General features: G+C 46.5%; 1 long non-coding RNA gene across 1 annotated transcript in view; it reads left to right on the top strand.

Moving 5' to 3' along the window:
* Positions 1 to 2,475, top strand: part of LOC129703627 (uncharacterized) — a 108,420-nt gene extending 105,945 nt beyond the window's left edge. Inside the window, exon 3 of the long non-coding RNA XR_008724596.1 lies at positions 2,013 to 2,475. This is a non-coding gene — a long non-coding RNA (uncharacterized LOC129703627). The remainder of the gene's footprint in view (positions 1 to 2,012) is intronic.
* The last annotated feature ends 10,268 nt before the right edge of the window (positions 2,476 to 12,743 follow it).

Genomic DNA, 12,743 nt, shown 5'->3' with positions numbered 1-12,743 from the left:
GGTGATCGCCTGTCGGCACGGACTCGGCGGGCCGAAGGGCCTGTTTCCGCTCTGTATCTCTTAAAACTAAAATACAAACTAACTTGGCGAAATTCATTGACATTATCTGCAACAATGCACCAAGTCGCATCTGTGTTCAGCTTCGCCCTGCTGTGAATGGTGTTACACTGGCTTGCAGGCTGAACATTATGTAACACAAGAAAAAAATGACTCAATTTTGACTGAATGGACAATGGGTTTTCAAATGATTTCTGAAAATGATCTGTGCAATTTGCATCCGTCAGTGTACATGTTACAAAGAAATCGTGTAACAGGGCTGAACACTGTGAAATGTCATCCAGTCAATGAAATGGAAAACATTTGTTAACATTCATTGAAGAACTAAATGTGAAGGTTCAGGCACCACTGCCTTTCAATTGTAAATAACAGGAGCTTAACTCGAGTTAAACTTTAACCTGCTCACCAACACACAGTGTTTAAGAAGGAACTGCAGAAGCTGGTAAATCGAAGGTAGACAAAAATGCTGGAGAAACTCAGCGGGCGAGGCAGCATCTATGGAACGAAGGAAATATTTCCTTCGCTCCATAGATGCTGCCTCACTCACTGAGTTTCTCCAGCATTTTTGTCCACCACCAACACACAAAACTATTTCGGAGGTGTTTAACCTTTTACTTACAAACTTATCTTTGTAAAGGGGCTGTCCCACTGTACGAGCTAATTCAAGAGTTCTCACGACTTTCCCCTGATTCGAACTCGGAGAATTACGGTAATAACCGCTCGTAGGTACTCGGGGCTCTCGTGGACATTTTTCAACATGTTGAAAAATCTTCGCGAGCCTTCCCGAGCCTTCCCGCACTTCCCGAGTACCTGCCGTTAACGTTACGAGCCGCTAAGAGACGTCCCCGAGCTCCGACGTACCCGCTATGTACATTCTACGCGCTTACCACGAGTTTGATTTTTTTTTTTCAAACTCGGGAGAGCTCTTGAATTACCTCGTACAGTGGGACAGGCCCTTAACGGCCTCCTGCAGGATAATGTAAAACGTTACTGATGGAGTTTCAAATGAGCCCCGATCGCAGGGGTTTTGAATTTTGAGAAATTATGTCAAATATATAAAGGAGAAAAGTGTAACTAAGCAGAGAATAGGGCCACTTACTGGTCATCAAAGTTGTTACTGTCTGGAGCTAAAAGAAATGGTTGAGGTGTTGAATGAGTCTTTCCCCTCTGTATTTACTGTCGTTTCATTAAAGACAATAGGCAATAGGTGCAGGAGTAGGCCATTCGGCCCTTCGAGCCAGCACCGCCATTCAATGTGATCATGGCTGATCATCCACAATCAGTACCCCGTTCCTGCGTTCTCCCCATATCCCCTGACTCCGCTATCTTTAAGAGCCCTATCTAGCCCTCTCTTGAAAGTATCCAGAGAATCGGCCTCCACCACCCTCCGAGGCAGAGAATTCCACAGACTCACAACTCTCTGTGAGAAAAAGTGTTTCCTAGTCTCCGTTCTAAATGGCTTACCCCTTATTCTAAAACTGTGTGGCCCCTGGTTCTGGACTCCCCCAACATCGGTAACATGTTTCCTGCCTCTAGCTTGTCCAAACCCTTAATAATCTTGTATGTTTCAATACGATCACCTCTCATTCTTCTAAATTCCAGAGTATACAAGCCCAGCCGCTCCATTCTCTCATCATATGACAGTCCCGCCATCCTGGGAATTAACCTGGTGAACCTACGCTGCACTCCCTCAATAGTAAGAATGTCCTTCCTCAAATTAGTGAAGGACATTTTTGCTATTGAGGGAGTGCAGCTTAGGTTTACAAGGTTAACTGGGACAAGCTTAGATGGGGCATCTTGGTCAGCATGGACGAGTTGGGACAAAGGGCCTTTCTCCGTGCTGTGTGACTCTTTGGCAATAAACACTCTTGACTCTTGAAAGTATATTGATCTGGAAATTAAACCTGAGTTTAATGTTCAGATTTGTGCTGTCATGCTGTGTATTTCTACCGCAGACACAGTGGCGCAGTGGTAGAGTTGTTGCCTTATAGCAAATGCAGCACCGGAGACCCGAGTTCCACACCGACTACGGGTACTGTCTGAATGGAGTTTGTACGTTCTCCCCGTGACCTGCGTGGGTTTTCTACGAGATCTTCTGTCTCCTTCCACACTCCAAAGACGTACAGGTTAGTAGATTAATTGGCTTGGTATGAATGTAAAATTGTCCCTGGTGGTTGTAGGATAGTGTTAGTGTGCGGGGATCGCTGGTCGGCGAGGATCCGGTGGGCCGAATGACCTGTTTCCGCGCTGTATCTCTACGCTAAAGAACCAACTGCTTTTATTTCAGTGTGTTTTTCACTGATGTACACTTTGGTCTATTGATCCTAATTCTGCTGCAGACGTAATTTGAGGAACATGCAATTATGATAATTTCAGCAAAATGCGGCATTATAGGAGTCATTTATTCATTTGAAATTTAAGGCGATCTTGAATTTTCAACACAAAAATCTATTAATCGCCCCATTTATAAAGATCATGAATTGAAGTTATTGGAAAAATATGCCACAGAGGTGAAACTAAAATGAATTTTATTTCGACTATTGGAAACTGTTAATCATCTAAATGTTTAAGAAAGAACTGCAGATGCTGGAAAAATCTAAGGTAGACAAAAATGCTGGAGAAACTCATCGGGTGAGGCAGCATCTATGGAGCGAAGGAATAGGTGACGTTTCTGGTCGAGACCTTTCTTCAGACAAAAATCTAATCTAAATGTGCTCATTCAGGTAGAAGTTGCTGAACAAAAGATGTTTAGTTGTGGCTCGATTACACAATGTGTATCGTAGAAAAACAAAAGGCAGGAGTTGAGATCAGATTTTGCTACTCTGGTTTAGTTTAGATAGTTCAGTTTATTGCCACGTGCACCGAGGTACAGTGAAAAGCTTTTTGCTGCATGGTATCCAGTCGGCGGAAAGACAATACATGATTACAATCGTTCTGTCCACAGTGTACAGATACAGGATAAAGGGACTAATGTTTAGTGCAAGATAAAGTCCAGTAAAGTCCGATCAAGGATAGTCCGAGGGTCACCAATGAGGTAAATGGTAGGTCAGGACTGCTCTCTGGTTGTGGTAGGATGGTTCAGTTGCCTGATAACAGCTGGGAAGAAACTGTCCCTGAATCTGGAGGTGTGTGTGTTTTCACACTTCTGTACCTCTTGCCCGATGGGAGAGGGGAGAAGAGGGATGAGGTGAGACTGGTCCATGATGATGCTGCTGGCCTTAATAGTAATAACTCACATAAAGCCTCCTTATATTTGTGAGGACAGGAACTCCACTCTACCCACGGGATAAGATGATAGACACAAAATGCTGGAGTAACTCAGCGGGACAGGCAGCATCTACGGAGAGAAGGAATGGGTGACGTTTCGGGTCGAGACCCTTCTTCTGTCTCGATCTCATATTCAGCACCTCATATTTTGCTTAGATAGTTTACAACCCAGCGATATGAACATTGACTTCTCCAATTTAAGATAGTCCTTGCTTTCTCCCTCCTTCCCCTCCCCTTCCCAGCTCTCCCACAGCCCACTATCTCCGCCTCTTCCTTTCTTCCCCCCCCCCCAACCCCCATATCAGTCTGAAGAAGGGTCTCGACCTGAAACGTCACCTATTTCCTTCGCTCCATCGATGCTGCCTCACCCGTTGAGTTTCTCCAGCATTTTTGTCTACCTTCTCTCTGGAGATGCTGCCTGTCCCACTGAGTGACTCCAGCATTTTGTGTCTATCTTCTGTTTAAACCAGCATCTGTCTGTAGTTCCTTCCTGCATGCTCAGCCTACTGCACACTGTTTATGGCCAGTAATATGAAGGTAACAAACAGCCCTGTGAGGTAAAGACCTCTTACTGCTCAGACAAGTGATTGAGAAGAGGCGGACAATTTGTACCTTCATGCTTGAAAACAGTAATATACTTATGGTTATAACAGCTATAACCCCTGTCGATCCACACTCATCATTGTTTTGTGGCGCGGCGGTCTTTCATTTGACATTAGGAGCTGTTTGAGTTTGTTCTCGACTGTTGTCTAACAATCTTTTATTAGAAGGTACACAAAAATGCTGGAGAAACTCAGCGGGTGCAGCAGCATCTATGGAGCGAAGGAAATAGGTAACGTTTCGGGCCAAAACGTTGCCTATTTCCTTCGCTCCATAGATGCTGCTGCACCCGTTGAGTTTCTCCAGCATTTTTGTGTACCTTCGATTTTCCAGCATCTGCAATTCCTTCTTGAATCTTTTATTAGATATTGGAACATAGAAATAGGACAGTCCAGCACAAGAACAGGCCCTTCAGCCCACAATGTCCATGCCGAACATGATGCCAAGCCCAACTCCTACCCGTCTGTACATCTATATAACTAAAAGTCTCATCTTGACCACTTCCTGTCTGCGCTCTATAATAATTTTAGTAAAAACGTTACCATATATCACCATGATTTTTGGCCATCTTTCTCAGAGTCCACCTCCGCTGAGCAAGCCCCAAGGATTTTTCCCATCGATTAAAAATAAAAAAGTTACGAGTGTTTAAAAAACCTTGAGATCCTCTCGCCTGTCAATCACCGCAATGAAGGTAACAGCCCTTTCGGGGGGAGGAGTGGGGGAGGCAGGACTATAAAACCTCGGATGCCTGGACGTGACTCAGTCACTCTGCAAGATCGCAAGGGAGAGGCCACGACTCTCATTCTAAGCTGTGAATCAACTGAATTGTGAGTCTGCAATGTACTTGCAATAAATGATTTGTTAGCCCTTAATGACAATGCAATGAGTTTTTTGGCCTGCCTGTGTGTGTGTGTGAGTGGTCTCCGTGACTGAACTTCCAGCCCAAGAATCCATTCGGCCCACAATGTCCATATTAGCCCTCTGTAAAACAGTCCCTTCGGCCCACAACACCATGCTAGCATTCCAGAAAGCCCACCCTCTGGCCAGCAATTTTGGAATTCGTGGAGAGGTGGTATATTGCATTGGGGGACCAGCCCTCCCATGTGAACTAGTCTAGTAATCTACATCCCTCCATTCCCTGCATATCCTTGTGTCTATCCACAAGTTGCAGGAGTTCAGAAGAATGAGATTGCAACCTTCACGTGGTCCACCCTGTTTCGACGAATGCAAGCAACCCGGCGTGCACAATCAAATAGAACAAGTTGTCCTACAACATTAGGCTGTGCACACCATACGCAAGGAGAAGAAGAAGAAAAGGAAGGTGGTGGGGACCTCATTAAAACATACATAATAGTGAAAGGCCTGGATAGAGTGGATGTGGAAAGGATATTTCCACTAGTGGGAGAGTCTCGGACCAGAGGTCACAGTTTCAGAATTAAAGGACGTTCTTTCAGGAAGGAGATGAGGAAGAATTTCTTTAGTCAGAGAGTGGTGAATCTGTGGAATTCTTTGCCGTAGAAGGCTGTGGAGGCTAAGTCAGGCAGGAATAGATCGATTTTTGATTAGTACAGATGTCAGAGGTCATGGAGAATGGGGTTAGGAGATGTAGATAGATCAGCCATGTTTGAATGGCAGAGTATTGATGGGCCGAAAGGCCTAATTCTACTCATGACCTTAAACGCCACTATAGTATCTGCCTCCACCACCACCCCAGGCAGCCCGTTCCAGGCACGACCACCATGTAAATAAACTTGCCCTGCGCTATTACTTTAAACATTCCCGCCTCTCACCTTAAACCAATACCCGCTTGTCTCTGATTTTTTCCATCCTGGCCAAATGGTTCTGACTGTCTACCCTATCTATGCCCCTCATAAACATTACATTGCGTTTTAATTTTCCGAGCCTTGTGGAAGTACAGCAAGGATATGGAATTGCATTGATTTCTCACCTTTCTAAACAGGCACAAATTCTTATGTCGTAACAATTGGAATGGGATTGGACAGTTATTATAGTTTTGGGGTGTCGCAGAGGTAGAGTTGCCGCCTCACAGCGCCAGGGTCCCGGGTTCGATCCTGACTACGGGCGCTGTCTGTACGGAGTTTGCACGTTCCTCCTATGACCTGCGTGGGTTTTCCCCTGGTGCTCTGGTTTCCTCCCACACTCCAAAGACGTGCTGGTTTGTAGGTCAAATGGCTTCTGTAAAATCGGAAATTGTCCCTAGTGTGTCGGGTGGAAGAGGTGTTTAAGAAGGAACTGCAGATGCTGGAAAAAATCGAAGGTAGATAAAAATGCTGGAGAAACTCAGCGGGTGAGGTAGCATCTATGGAGCGAAGGAATAGGTGACGTTTCGGGTCGAGACCCGAAACGTCACCTATTCCTTCGCTCCATAGATGCTGCCTCACCCGCTGAGTTTCTCCAGCATTTTTATCGAGGATGGAAGGGATGATCGATTGTCAGCGTGGACTCGGTGGGCCGAAGGGCATGTTTCCGCGCTGTATCTCCAAAGTGTAAAGTCTGCAGATTAATAAAGAGTAATCTAGCATCCTGACGAACTTCAGCGTAGCAACAATCAGGCTCTTGAACACTGCACAGAACAAACTCGAACCTGGCCACAGCAACTATGATCCACTGTGGACTTTGTCTCGATTACACTAGGAACTTTGATTTTGCAATATTTGCACTGGTTACCCATTATTGGTGATTATTAATTTTTTTGCATTATTGATTATTGTGTATTTATGTGCATGCTATTTTGTTAATGGGTCTATAAAGCTGCAGCAAGTAGTAATTTTACTCTTCCATTGCTGATAATATCTATCTCTTCTCACATGGTCACAGGCTGATCGCTGGTCGGCACGGACTCGGTGGGCCGAAACACCTGTTTCTGCGCTGTATCTCTAAAGTGTAACGCCTAAAGATTACTAAAGAGTAAGTCCTCGTTACTTATGTCTGAAGAAGAGTTCCAAACTGAAACGTCACCTATCCATAGAAACATAGAAACATAGAAATTAGGTGCAGGAGTAGGCCATTTGGCCCTTCGAGCCTGCACCGCCATTCAATATGATCATGGCTGATCATCCAACTCAGTATCCCATACCTGCCTTCTCTCCATACCCCCTGATCCCCTTAGCCACAAGGGCCACATCTAACTCCCTCTTAAATATAGCCAATGAACTGACCTCAACTACCCTCTGTGGCAGAGAGTTCCAGAGATTCACCACTCTCTGTGTGAAAAAGGTTCTTCTCATCTCGGTTTTAAAGGATTTCCCCCTTATCCTTAAGCTGTGACCCCTTGTCCTAGACTTCCCTAACATCGGGAACAATCTTCCTGCATCTAGCCTGTCCAACCCCGTAAGAATTTTGTAAGTTTCTATAAGATCCCCTCTCAATCTCCTAAATTCTAGAGAGTATAAACCAAGTCTATCCAGTCTTTCTTCATAAGACAGTCCTGACATCCCAGGAATCAGCCTGGTGAACCGTCTCTGCACTCCCTCTAAGGCAATAATGTCCTTCCTCAGATTTGGAGACCAAAACTGTACGCAATACTCCAGGTGTGGTCTCACCAAGACCCTGTACAACTGCAGTAGAACCTCCCTGCTCCTATACTCAAATCCTTTTGCAATGAAAGCTAACATACCATTCGCTTTCTTTACTGCCTGCTGCACCTGCATGCCTACCTTCAATGACTGGTGTACCATGACACCCAGGTCTCGCTGCATCTCCCCCTTTCCCAATCGGCCACCATGTTCTCCACTGATGCTGCCTGACCCACTGAGTTACTCCAGCACTCTGTGAAACGTCACCTACCCATGTTCTCCACAGATGCTGCCTGACCCGCTGAGTTACTCCAGCACTCTGTGAAACGTCACCTATCCATGTTCTCCACAGATGCTGCCTGACCCGCTGAGTTACTCCAGCATTTTGTGTCTATCTTCGGTAGCAATGCAATTCATAAGTTCTAGGAGCAGAATTAGGCCATTCGGCCCATTGTCTACTCGGCCATTCAATCATGGCTGATCTATCGTTCCCTCTCAAACCCATTCTCCTGCCTTCTCTCCATAACCACCAACACCTACACTTTTTACAATTGGTGATGATTTATGTTACTACCAAGTTCTTGGTTTTTACTCCATGGTTGGATGTCCTCCAACCATTTACTTTGGAATCTTAATCGCATTGTAAAATATAGCTTTGCAATAAGGATCCAGCCAACTCTTAATCTCAGTAAATTTTTGAAAAGCAATTATCTCTGCAGTTCACTGCTTCCTTCGATAATTCTTTCCCACTTACAGGTTACTGTATATTTAATGGCATGAATTAACTTCAGAATGCATGTTTTATTGACAGACTTCATCCTAATAACGAGTTTAAGTCTTCATCTCTGATCAAAAGTTATCTCCACAGATTGCAGGGTGGCTCTTTAGGGCGGCACGGTGGCGTAGCGGTAGAGTTGCTGCCTTATAGCGCTTTCAGCAGCAGAGACCCGGGTTCAATCCCGACCACGGTTGCTGTCTGTACCAAGTTTGTACGTTCTCTCCCTGACAGCGTGGGTTCTCCCCAAGATCTTCAGTTTCCTCCCACACTCCAAAGATGTACAGATTTGTAGGATGATTCAGTTGCCTGATAACAGCTGGGAAGAAACTGCCCCTGAATCTGGAGGTGTGCGTTCGTTTTCACACTTTTGTACCTCTTGCCTGATGGGAGAGGGGAGAAGAGGGGGTGACTGGGGTTGAGACTAGTCCTTGATTATGCTGCTGGCCTTGCCGAGGCAGCGTGTGGTGTAGATGGAATCGATGGAAGGGAGATTGTTTTGTGCGATGGTCTGGGCTGCGTCCACAATTCGCTGCTCTCTAGTTGGTGATAGGACGGTTCAGTTGCCTGATACCAACTGGGAAGAAACTGTCCCTGGAATCTGGAGAATCTTTAAGGGTCTGGCCCACGAGCATGTGACTCCATGCGGCAAGCGTGACCTAACGTGGTCGCTTGAGCCGTACGGCCTCGCGGGGCCGGTCCCACTTCGATTGCCGGAGCTGTATGTAGTTGCGCGGAGCTGGTCCCGACATCGTGCGGGGCTCCGAAAAACTGACCGTTCAAAAATTCCACGCGGCAACGGCCTTCCTGGCCCGCAGCCGCATTGAGGCCGTAATGCACCGTCTCGACGGGCGTGCGCAGCGTCTCAAAACCGTACGCAGCGTCTTGACGCCGTACGTCACGCGCGAACTTCCTGCGGACTTCGCTCGAACTTCACGTCACTCACTCCACCTCACGCGGCCCCTGCTTCCGGTTTGGTCACGCTCGCTGCATGCAGGCGCATGCTGGTGGGACCGGCCCTGTACGCGGATCACTCGACTTCCGCGCGGTCCCCGTTTCCGGTTTGGTCGCACTTGCCGCAAGCAGGTCGCATGCTCGTGGGACAGGCCCTTAAGTTAATATACTTAAATGATTTTTATGATTAGTGCACAGATGTGATTATGGCAAGGCAGTCAACAATATTGTGTGACCTTTATCTTCTGTGCAGGAAGCAAGTGGTCTCAAAGATTTGTTCCAAGTCTATTTTCTATTGATGGAATCATTTCATCTACAAGTTATTGGCCAACAGCAAAATAGATGAAGTCAAACCTGGCTCACTATAAAGAGATTTAATCCAAACAAATTAACAAACATGGCACATAATGCAATTACTGCAAGGAGCTGATCTTTTAAGTCAATTAAAAACTACTTTGCCAAACATAAAGATGGAAATCAGCATAAACAAAGTGCATCGCAACTTTCTTAAAATTAAGTGTAAAATTAACTCATTTTTAAAATCAAGGGTAGATGTCAAAATATGTCTCCTCTTTCTAACCAGGGAGGAGAATGAAAACCCAGAGGACAGGTTTAAGGTCAGACAGGGGAGATTGAATACAAACTTGAGGAGCAACGTATTCACTCAGTGGGTGGTGGGTGTATGGAACGAGCTGCCGGAGGTAGTTGAGGCTGGGACAATAATGAGTGGATAATAGGACAGGGGTGTGGATAGGAAAGGTTTAGAGCAGAAGCCTCCAAACATCTCAGCATGAGGGCCACATTATATATTTGGCACAGTTTTGCGGGCCGTAGGAAAAATAAAGAAATGTCACACACACACTCACTAACACCCACGCACACACACACTCACTCACTAACATCTACACACACACACATACACTCACTAACACCCACACACACACATTCACACACACACACACTCACACACACACACTCACACACACACACACACACACACACACACACACACACACACACACACACACACACACACACACACACACACACACACAAAAAAAACACACACACACACACACACACACACACACACACACACACACACACACACACACAAACACACACACACACACACACAAAACCAAAAACACAAAAACAACAAAACTCAAACACACACACAAAAACACAAACATACACACACACACACACACACAAGCACAAACACACACACACACACAAGCTCAAACACACACACACACACACACACACACACACACATCTCATGGCAGGCCGGATGTGGCCCGCGGGCCATAGTTTGGAGACCCCCTAGTTCAGAGAGATATGGACCAAATGTGCCAAACGGCACTAACTTACATCAGGCATGTTGGTCGGCATGGGCAAGTTGGGCCGAAGGGCCTGTTTCCATGCTGTATGACTATGACTAGTGTCATATGACGATGAGAAGTATAAAAGTTACAGAGACACAAGAGACTGCCGATGCTAATACCATGAGCAAAACACAAAGTGCTGGAGGAACTCAGCGGGTCAGGCACCATGTGTGGTTTCCACAAGCCTATTTAGGCAAGCATAACATGCTTTCTTCACTATTCTGTCTAATTTAGTTTAGTTTAGTTTAGTTTAGAGATACAGCGTGGAAACAGGCCCTTTGGCCCACCGAGTCCACACTGACCAGCGATCCTTGCACACAAACACTATCCCACACATACTAGGGACAATTTTACAATTCACATTTATACCAAGCCAATTAACCTACAAACCTGTACGTCTTTGGTGTGTGGGAGAAAACCGAAGATCTCGGAGATAACCCACGCAGGGCACGGGGAGAACGTACAAACTCCATACAGACAGCACCCATAGTTAGGATGGAACCCGGGTCTCTGGGGCTGTGAGGCAGCAACTCTACCCGCTGCTCCAGTTTTAGGAATGAGAACACTGAGATCATCAATCAATGTTTTTATTTCCCCCTCCAAAAGTGCACCATCTGACACTTGCTCGGATTAAACTCCATTTGCTATTTCCCCATCTATTTGTGGCGCTGATTTATTTCCCACCGCGTATTTTGCGAGCCAATAGACAATAGACAATAGGTGCAGGATTAGGCCATTTGGCCCGTCGAGCCAGCACCGCCATTCAATGTGATCATGGCTGATATCCGCCAGTCAGTACCCCGTTCCTGCGTTCTCCCCATATCCCCTAACTCCGCTATCTTTAAGAGCCCTATCTAGCTCTCTCTTGAAAGTATCCAGTGAACCGGCCTTCACCACCCCCTGAGGCAGAGAATTCCACAGACTCACAACTCTCTGTGTGAAAAAGTGTTTCCTCGTCTCCGTTCTAAATGGCTTACCCCTTATTCTTAAACTGTGGCCCCTGGTTCTGGACTCCCCCAACATCGGGAACATGTTTCCTGCCTCTATCCTATCCAAACCCTTAATAATCTTATATGTTTCAATAAGAGCCTCTCTCAGCCTTCTAAACTCCAGAGTATACAAGCCCAGCCGCTCCATTCTCTCAGCATATGACAGTCCCGCCATCCCGGGAATTAACCTGGTGAACCTACGCTGCACTCCCTCAATAGCATTCCTCACAATCTGTGACCCCAGCAATCTTGGTGTCTTCTGCAAACTTGCTACACAACATGTCTATGTTTCCATCCAAGTCATTTATTTACTAGTGCAATGGTGGCACGGTGGCGGAGCGGTAGAGTTGCTGCCTCACGGTGCCAGAGATCCGGTTTTGATCCTGACCACGGGTGCTGTCTGTACGGAGTTTGTACATTCTCCCCGTGACCTGCGTGGGTTTTCTCCGAGGTCTTTGGTTTCCTCCCACACTCCAAAGACGTACAGGTTTGTAGGTTAATTGGCTTGGTAAATGTAAAAATTGTGCCTAGTGTGTGTAGAGTGGTGTTAGTGTGTGCGGACCGCTGGTCGGCATCGACCCCATGGGCCAAAGGGCCTGTTTCAACTCTGTATCTCCAAACTAAACTAAATTGCAGGATAATAACAAAGTCTTTCTAACTGGGCAGGTTAAGTCACCTCAGTGGTAGAGTTGCTGCCTCAGAGCGCCAGAGACCCAGGTTCGATCCTGACTATGGGTGCTGGCTGTACGGAGTTTGTACGTTCTCCCTGTGACCTGGTTTTCTTCGGTTTCCCCCCACACTCCAAAGACATGCAGGTTTGTAGGTTAATTGGCTCGTTGTGAATGTAAAAAAATGTCCCTGGTGTGTGTAGGATAGTGTAATGCCCCTGTCCCACTTAGGAAACCTGAACGGAAACCTCTGGGGACTTTGCGCCCCACCCAAGGTTTCCGTGCGGTTCCCGGAGGTTTCCAGAGGTTTTTGTTAGTCTCCCTACCTGCTTCCACTACCTGCAACCTCCGGCAACCACCTGCAACCTCCGGGAACCGCACGGAAACTTTGTGTGGGGCGCAAAGTGTCCAGAGGTTTCCGTTCAGGTTTCCTAAGTGGGACAGGGGCATTAGTGTGCGGGGATCGCTGGTCGGAGTGGACACGGCGGGCCGAAGGATCTTTTTCCGCG

Source organism: Leucoraja erinacea, chromosome 14 (assembly GCF_028641065.1).
Source record: "Leucoraja erinacea ecotype New England chromosome 14, Leri_hhj_1, whole genome shotgun sequence".
In the NCBI taxonomy this organism is placed as follows: Eukaryota; Metazoa; Chordata; class Chondrichthyes; order Rajiformes; family Rajidae; genus Leucoraja; species Leucoraja erinaceus.
Note: the sequence above shows the minus strand (reverse complement) of the source record. Positions and strands in the feature narration are given on the sequence as shown.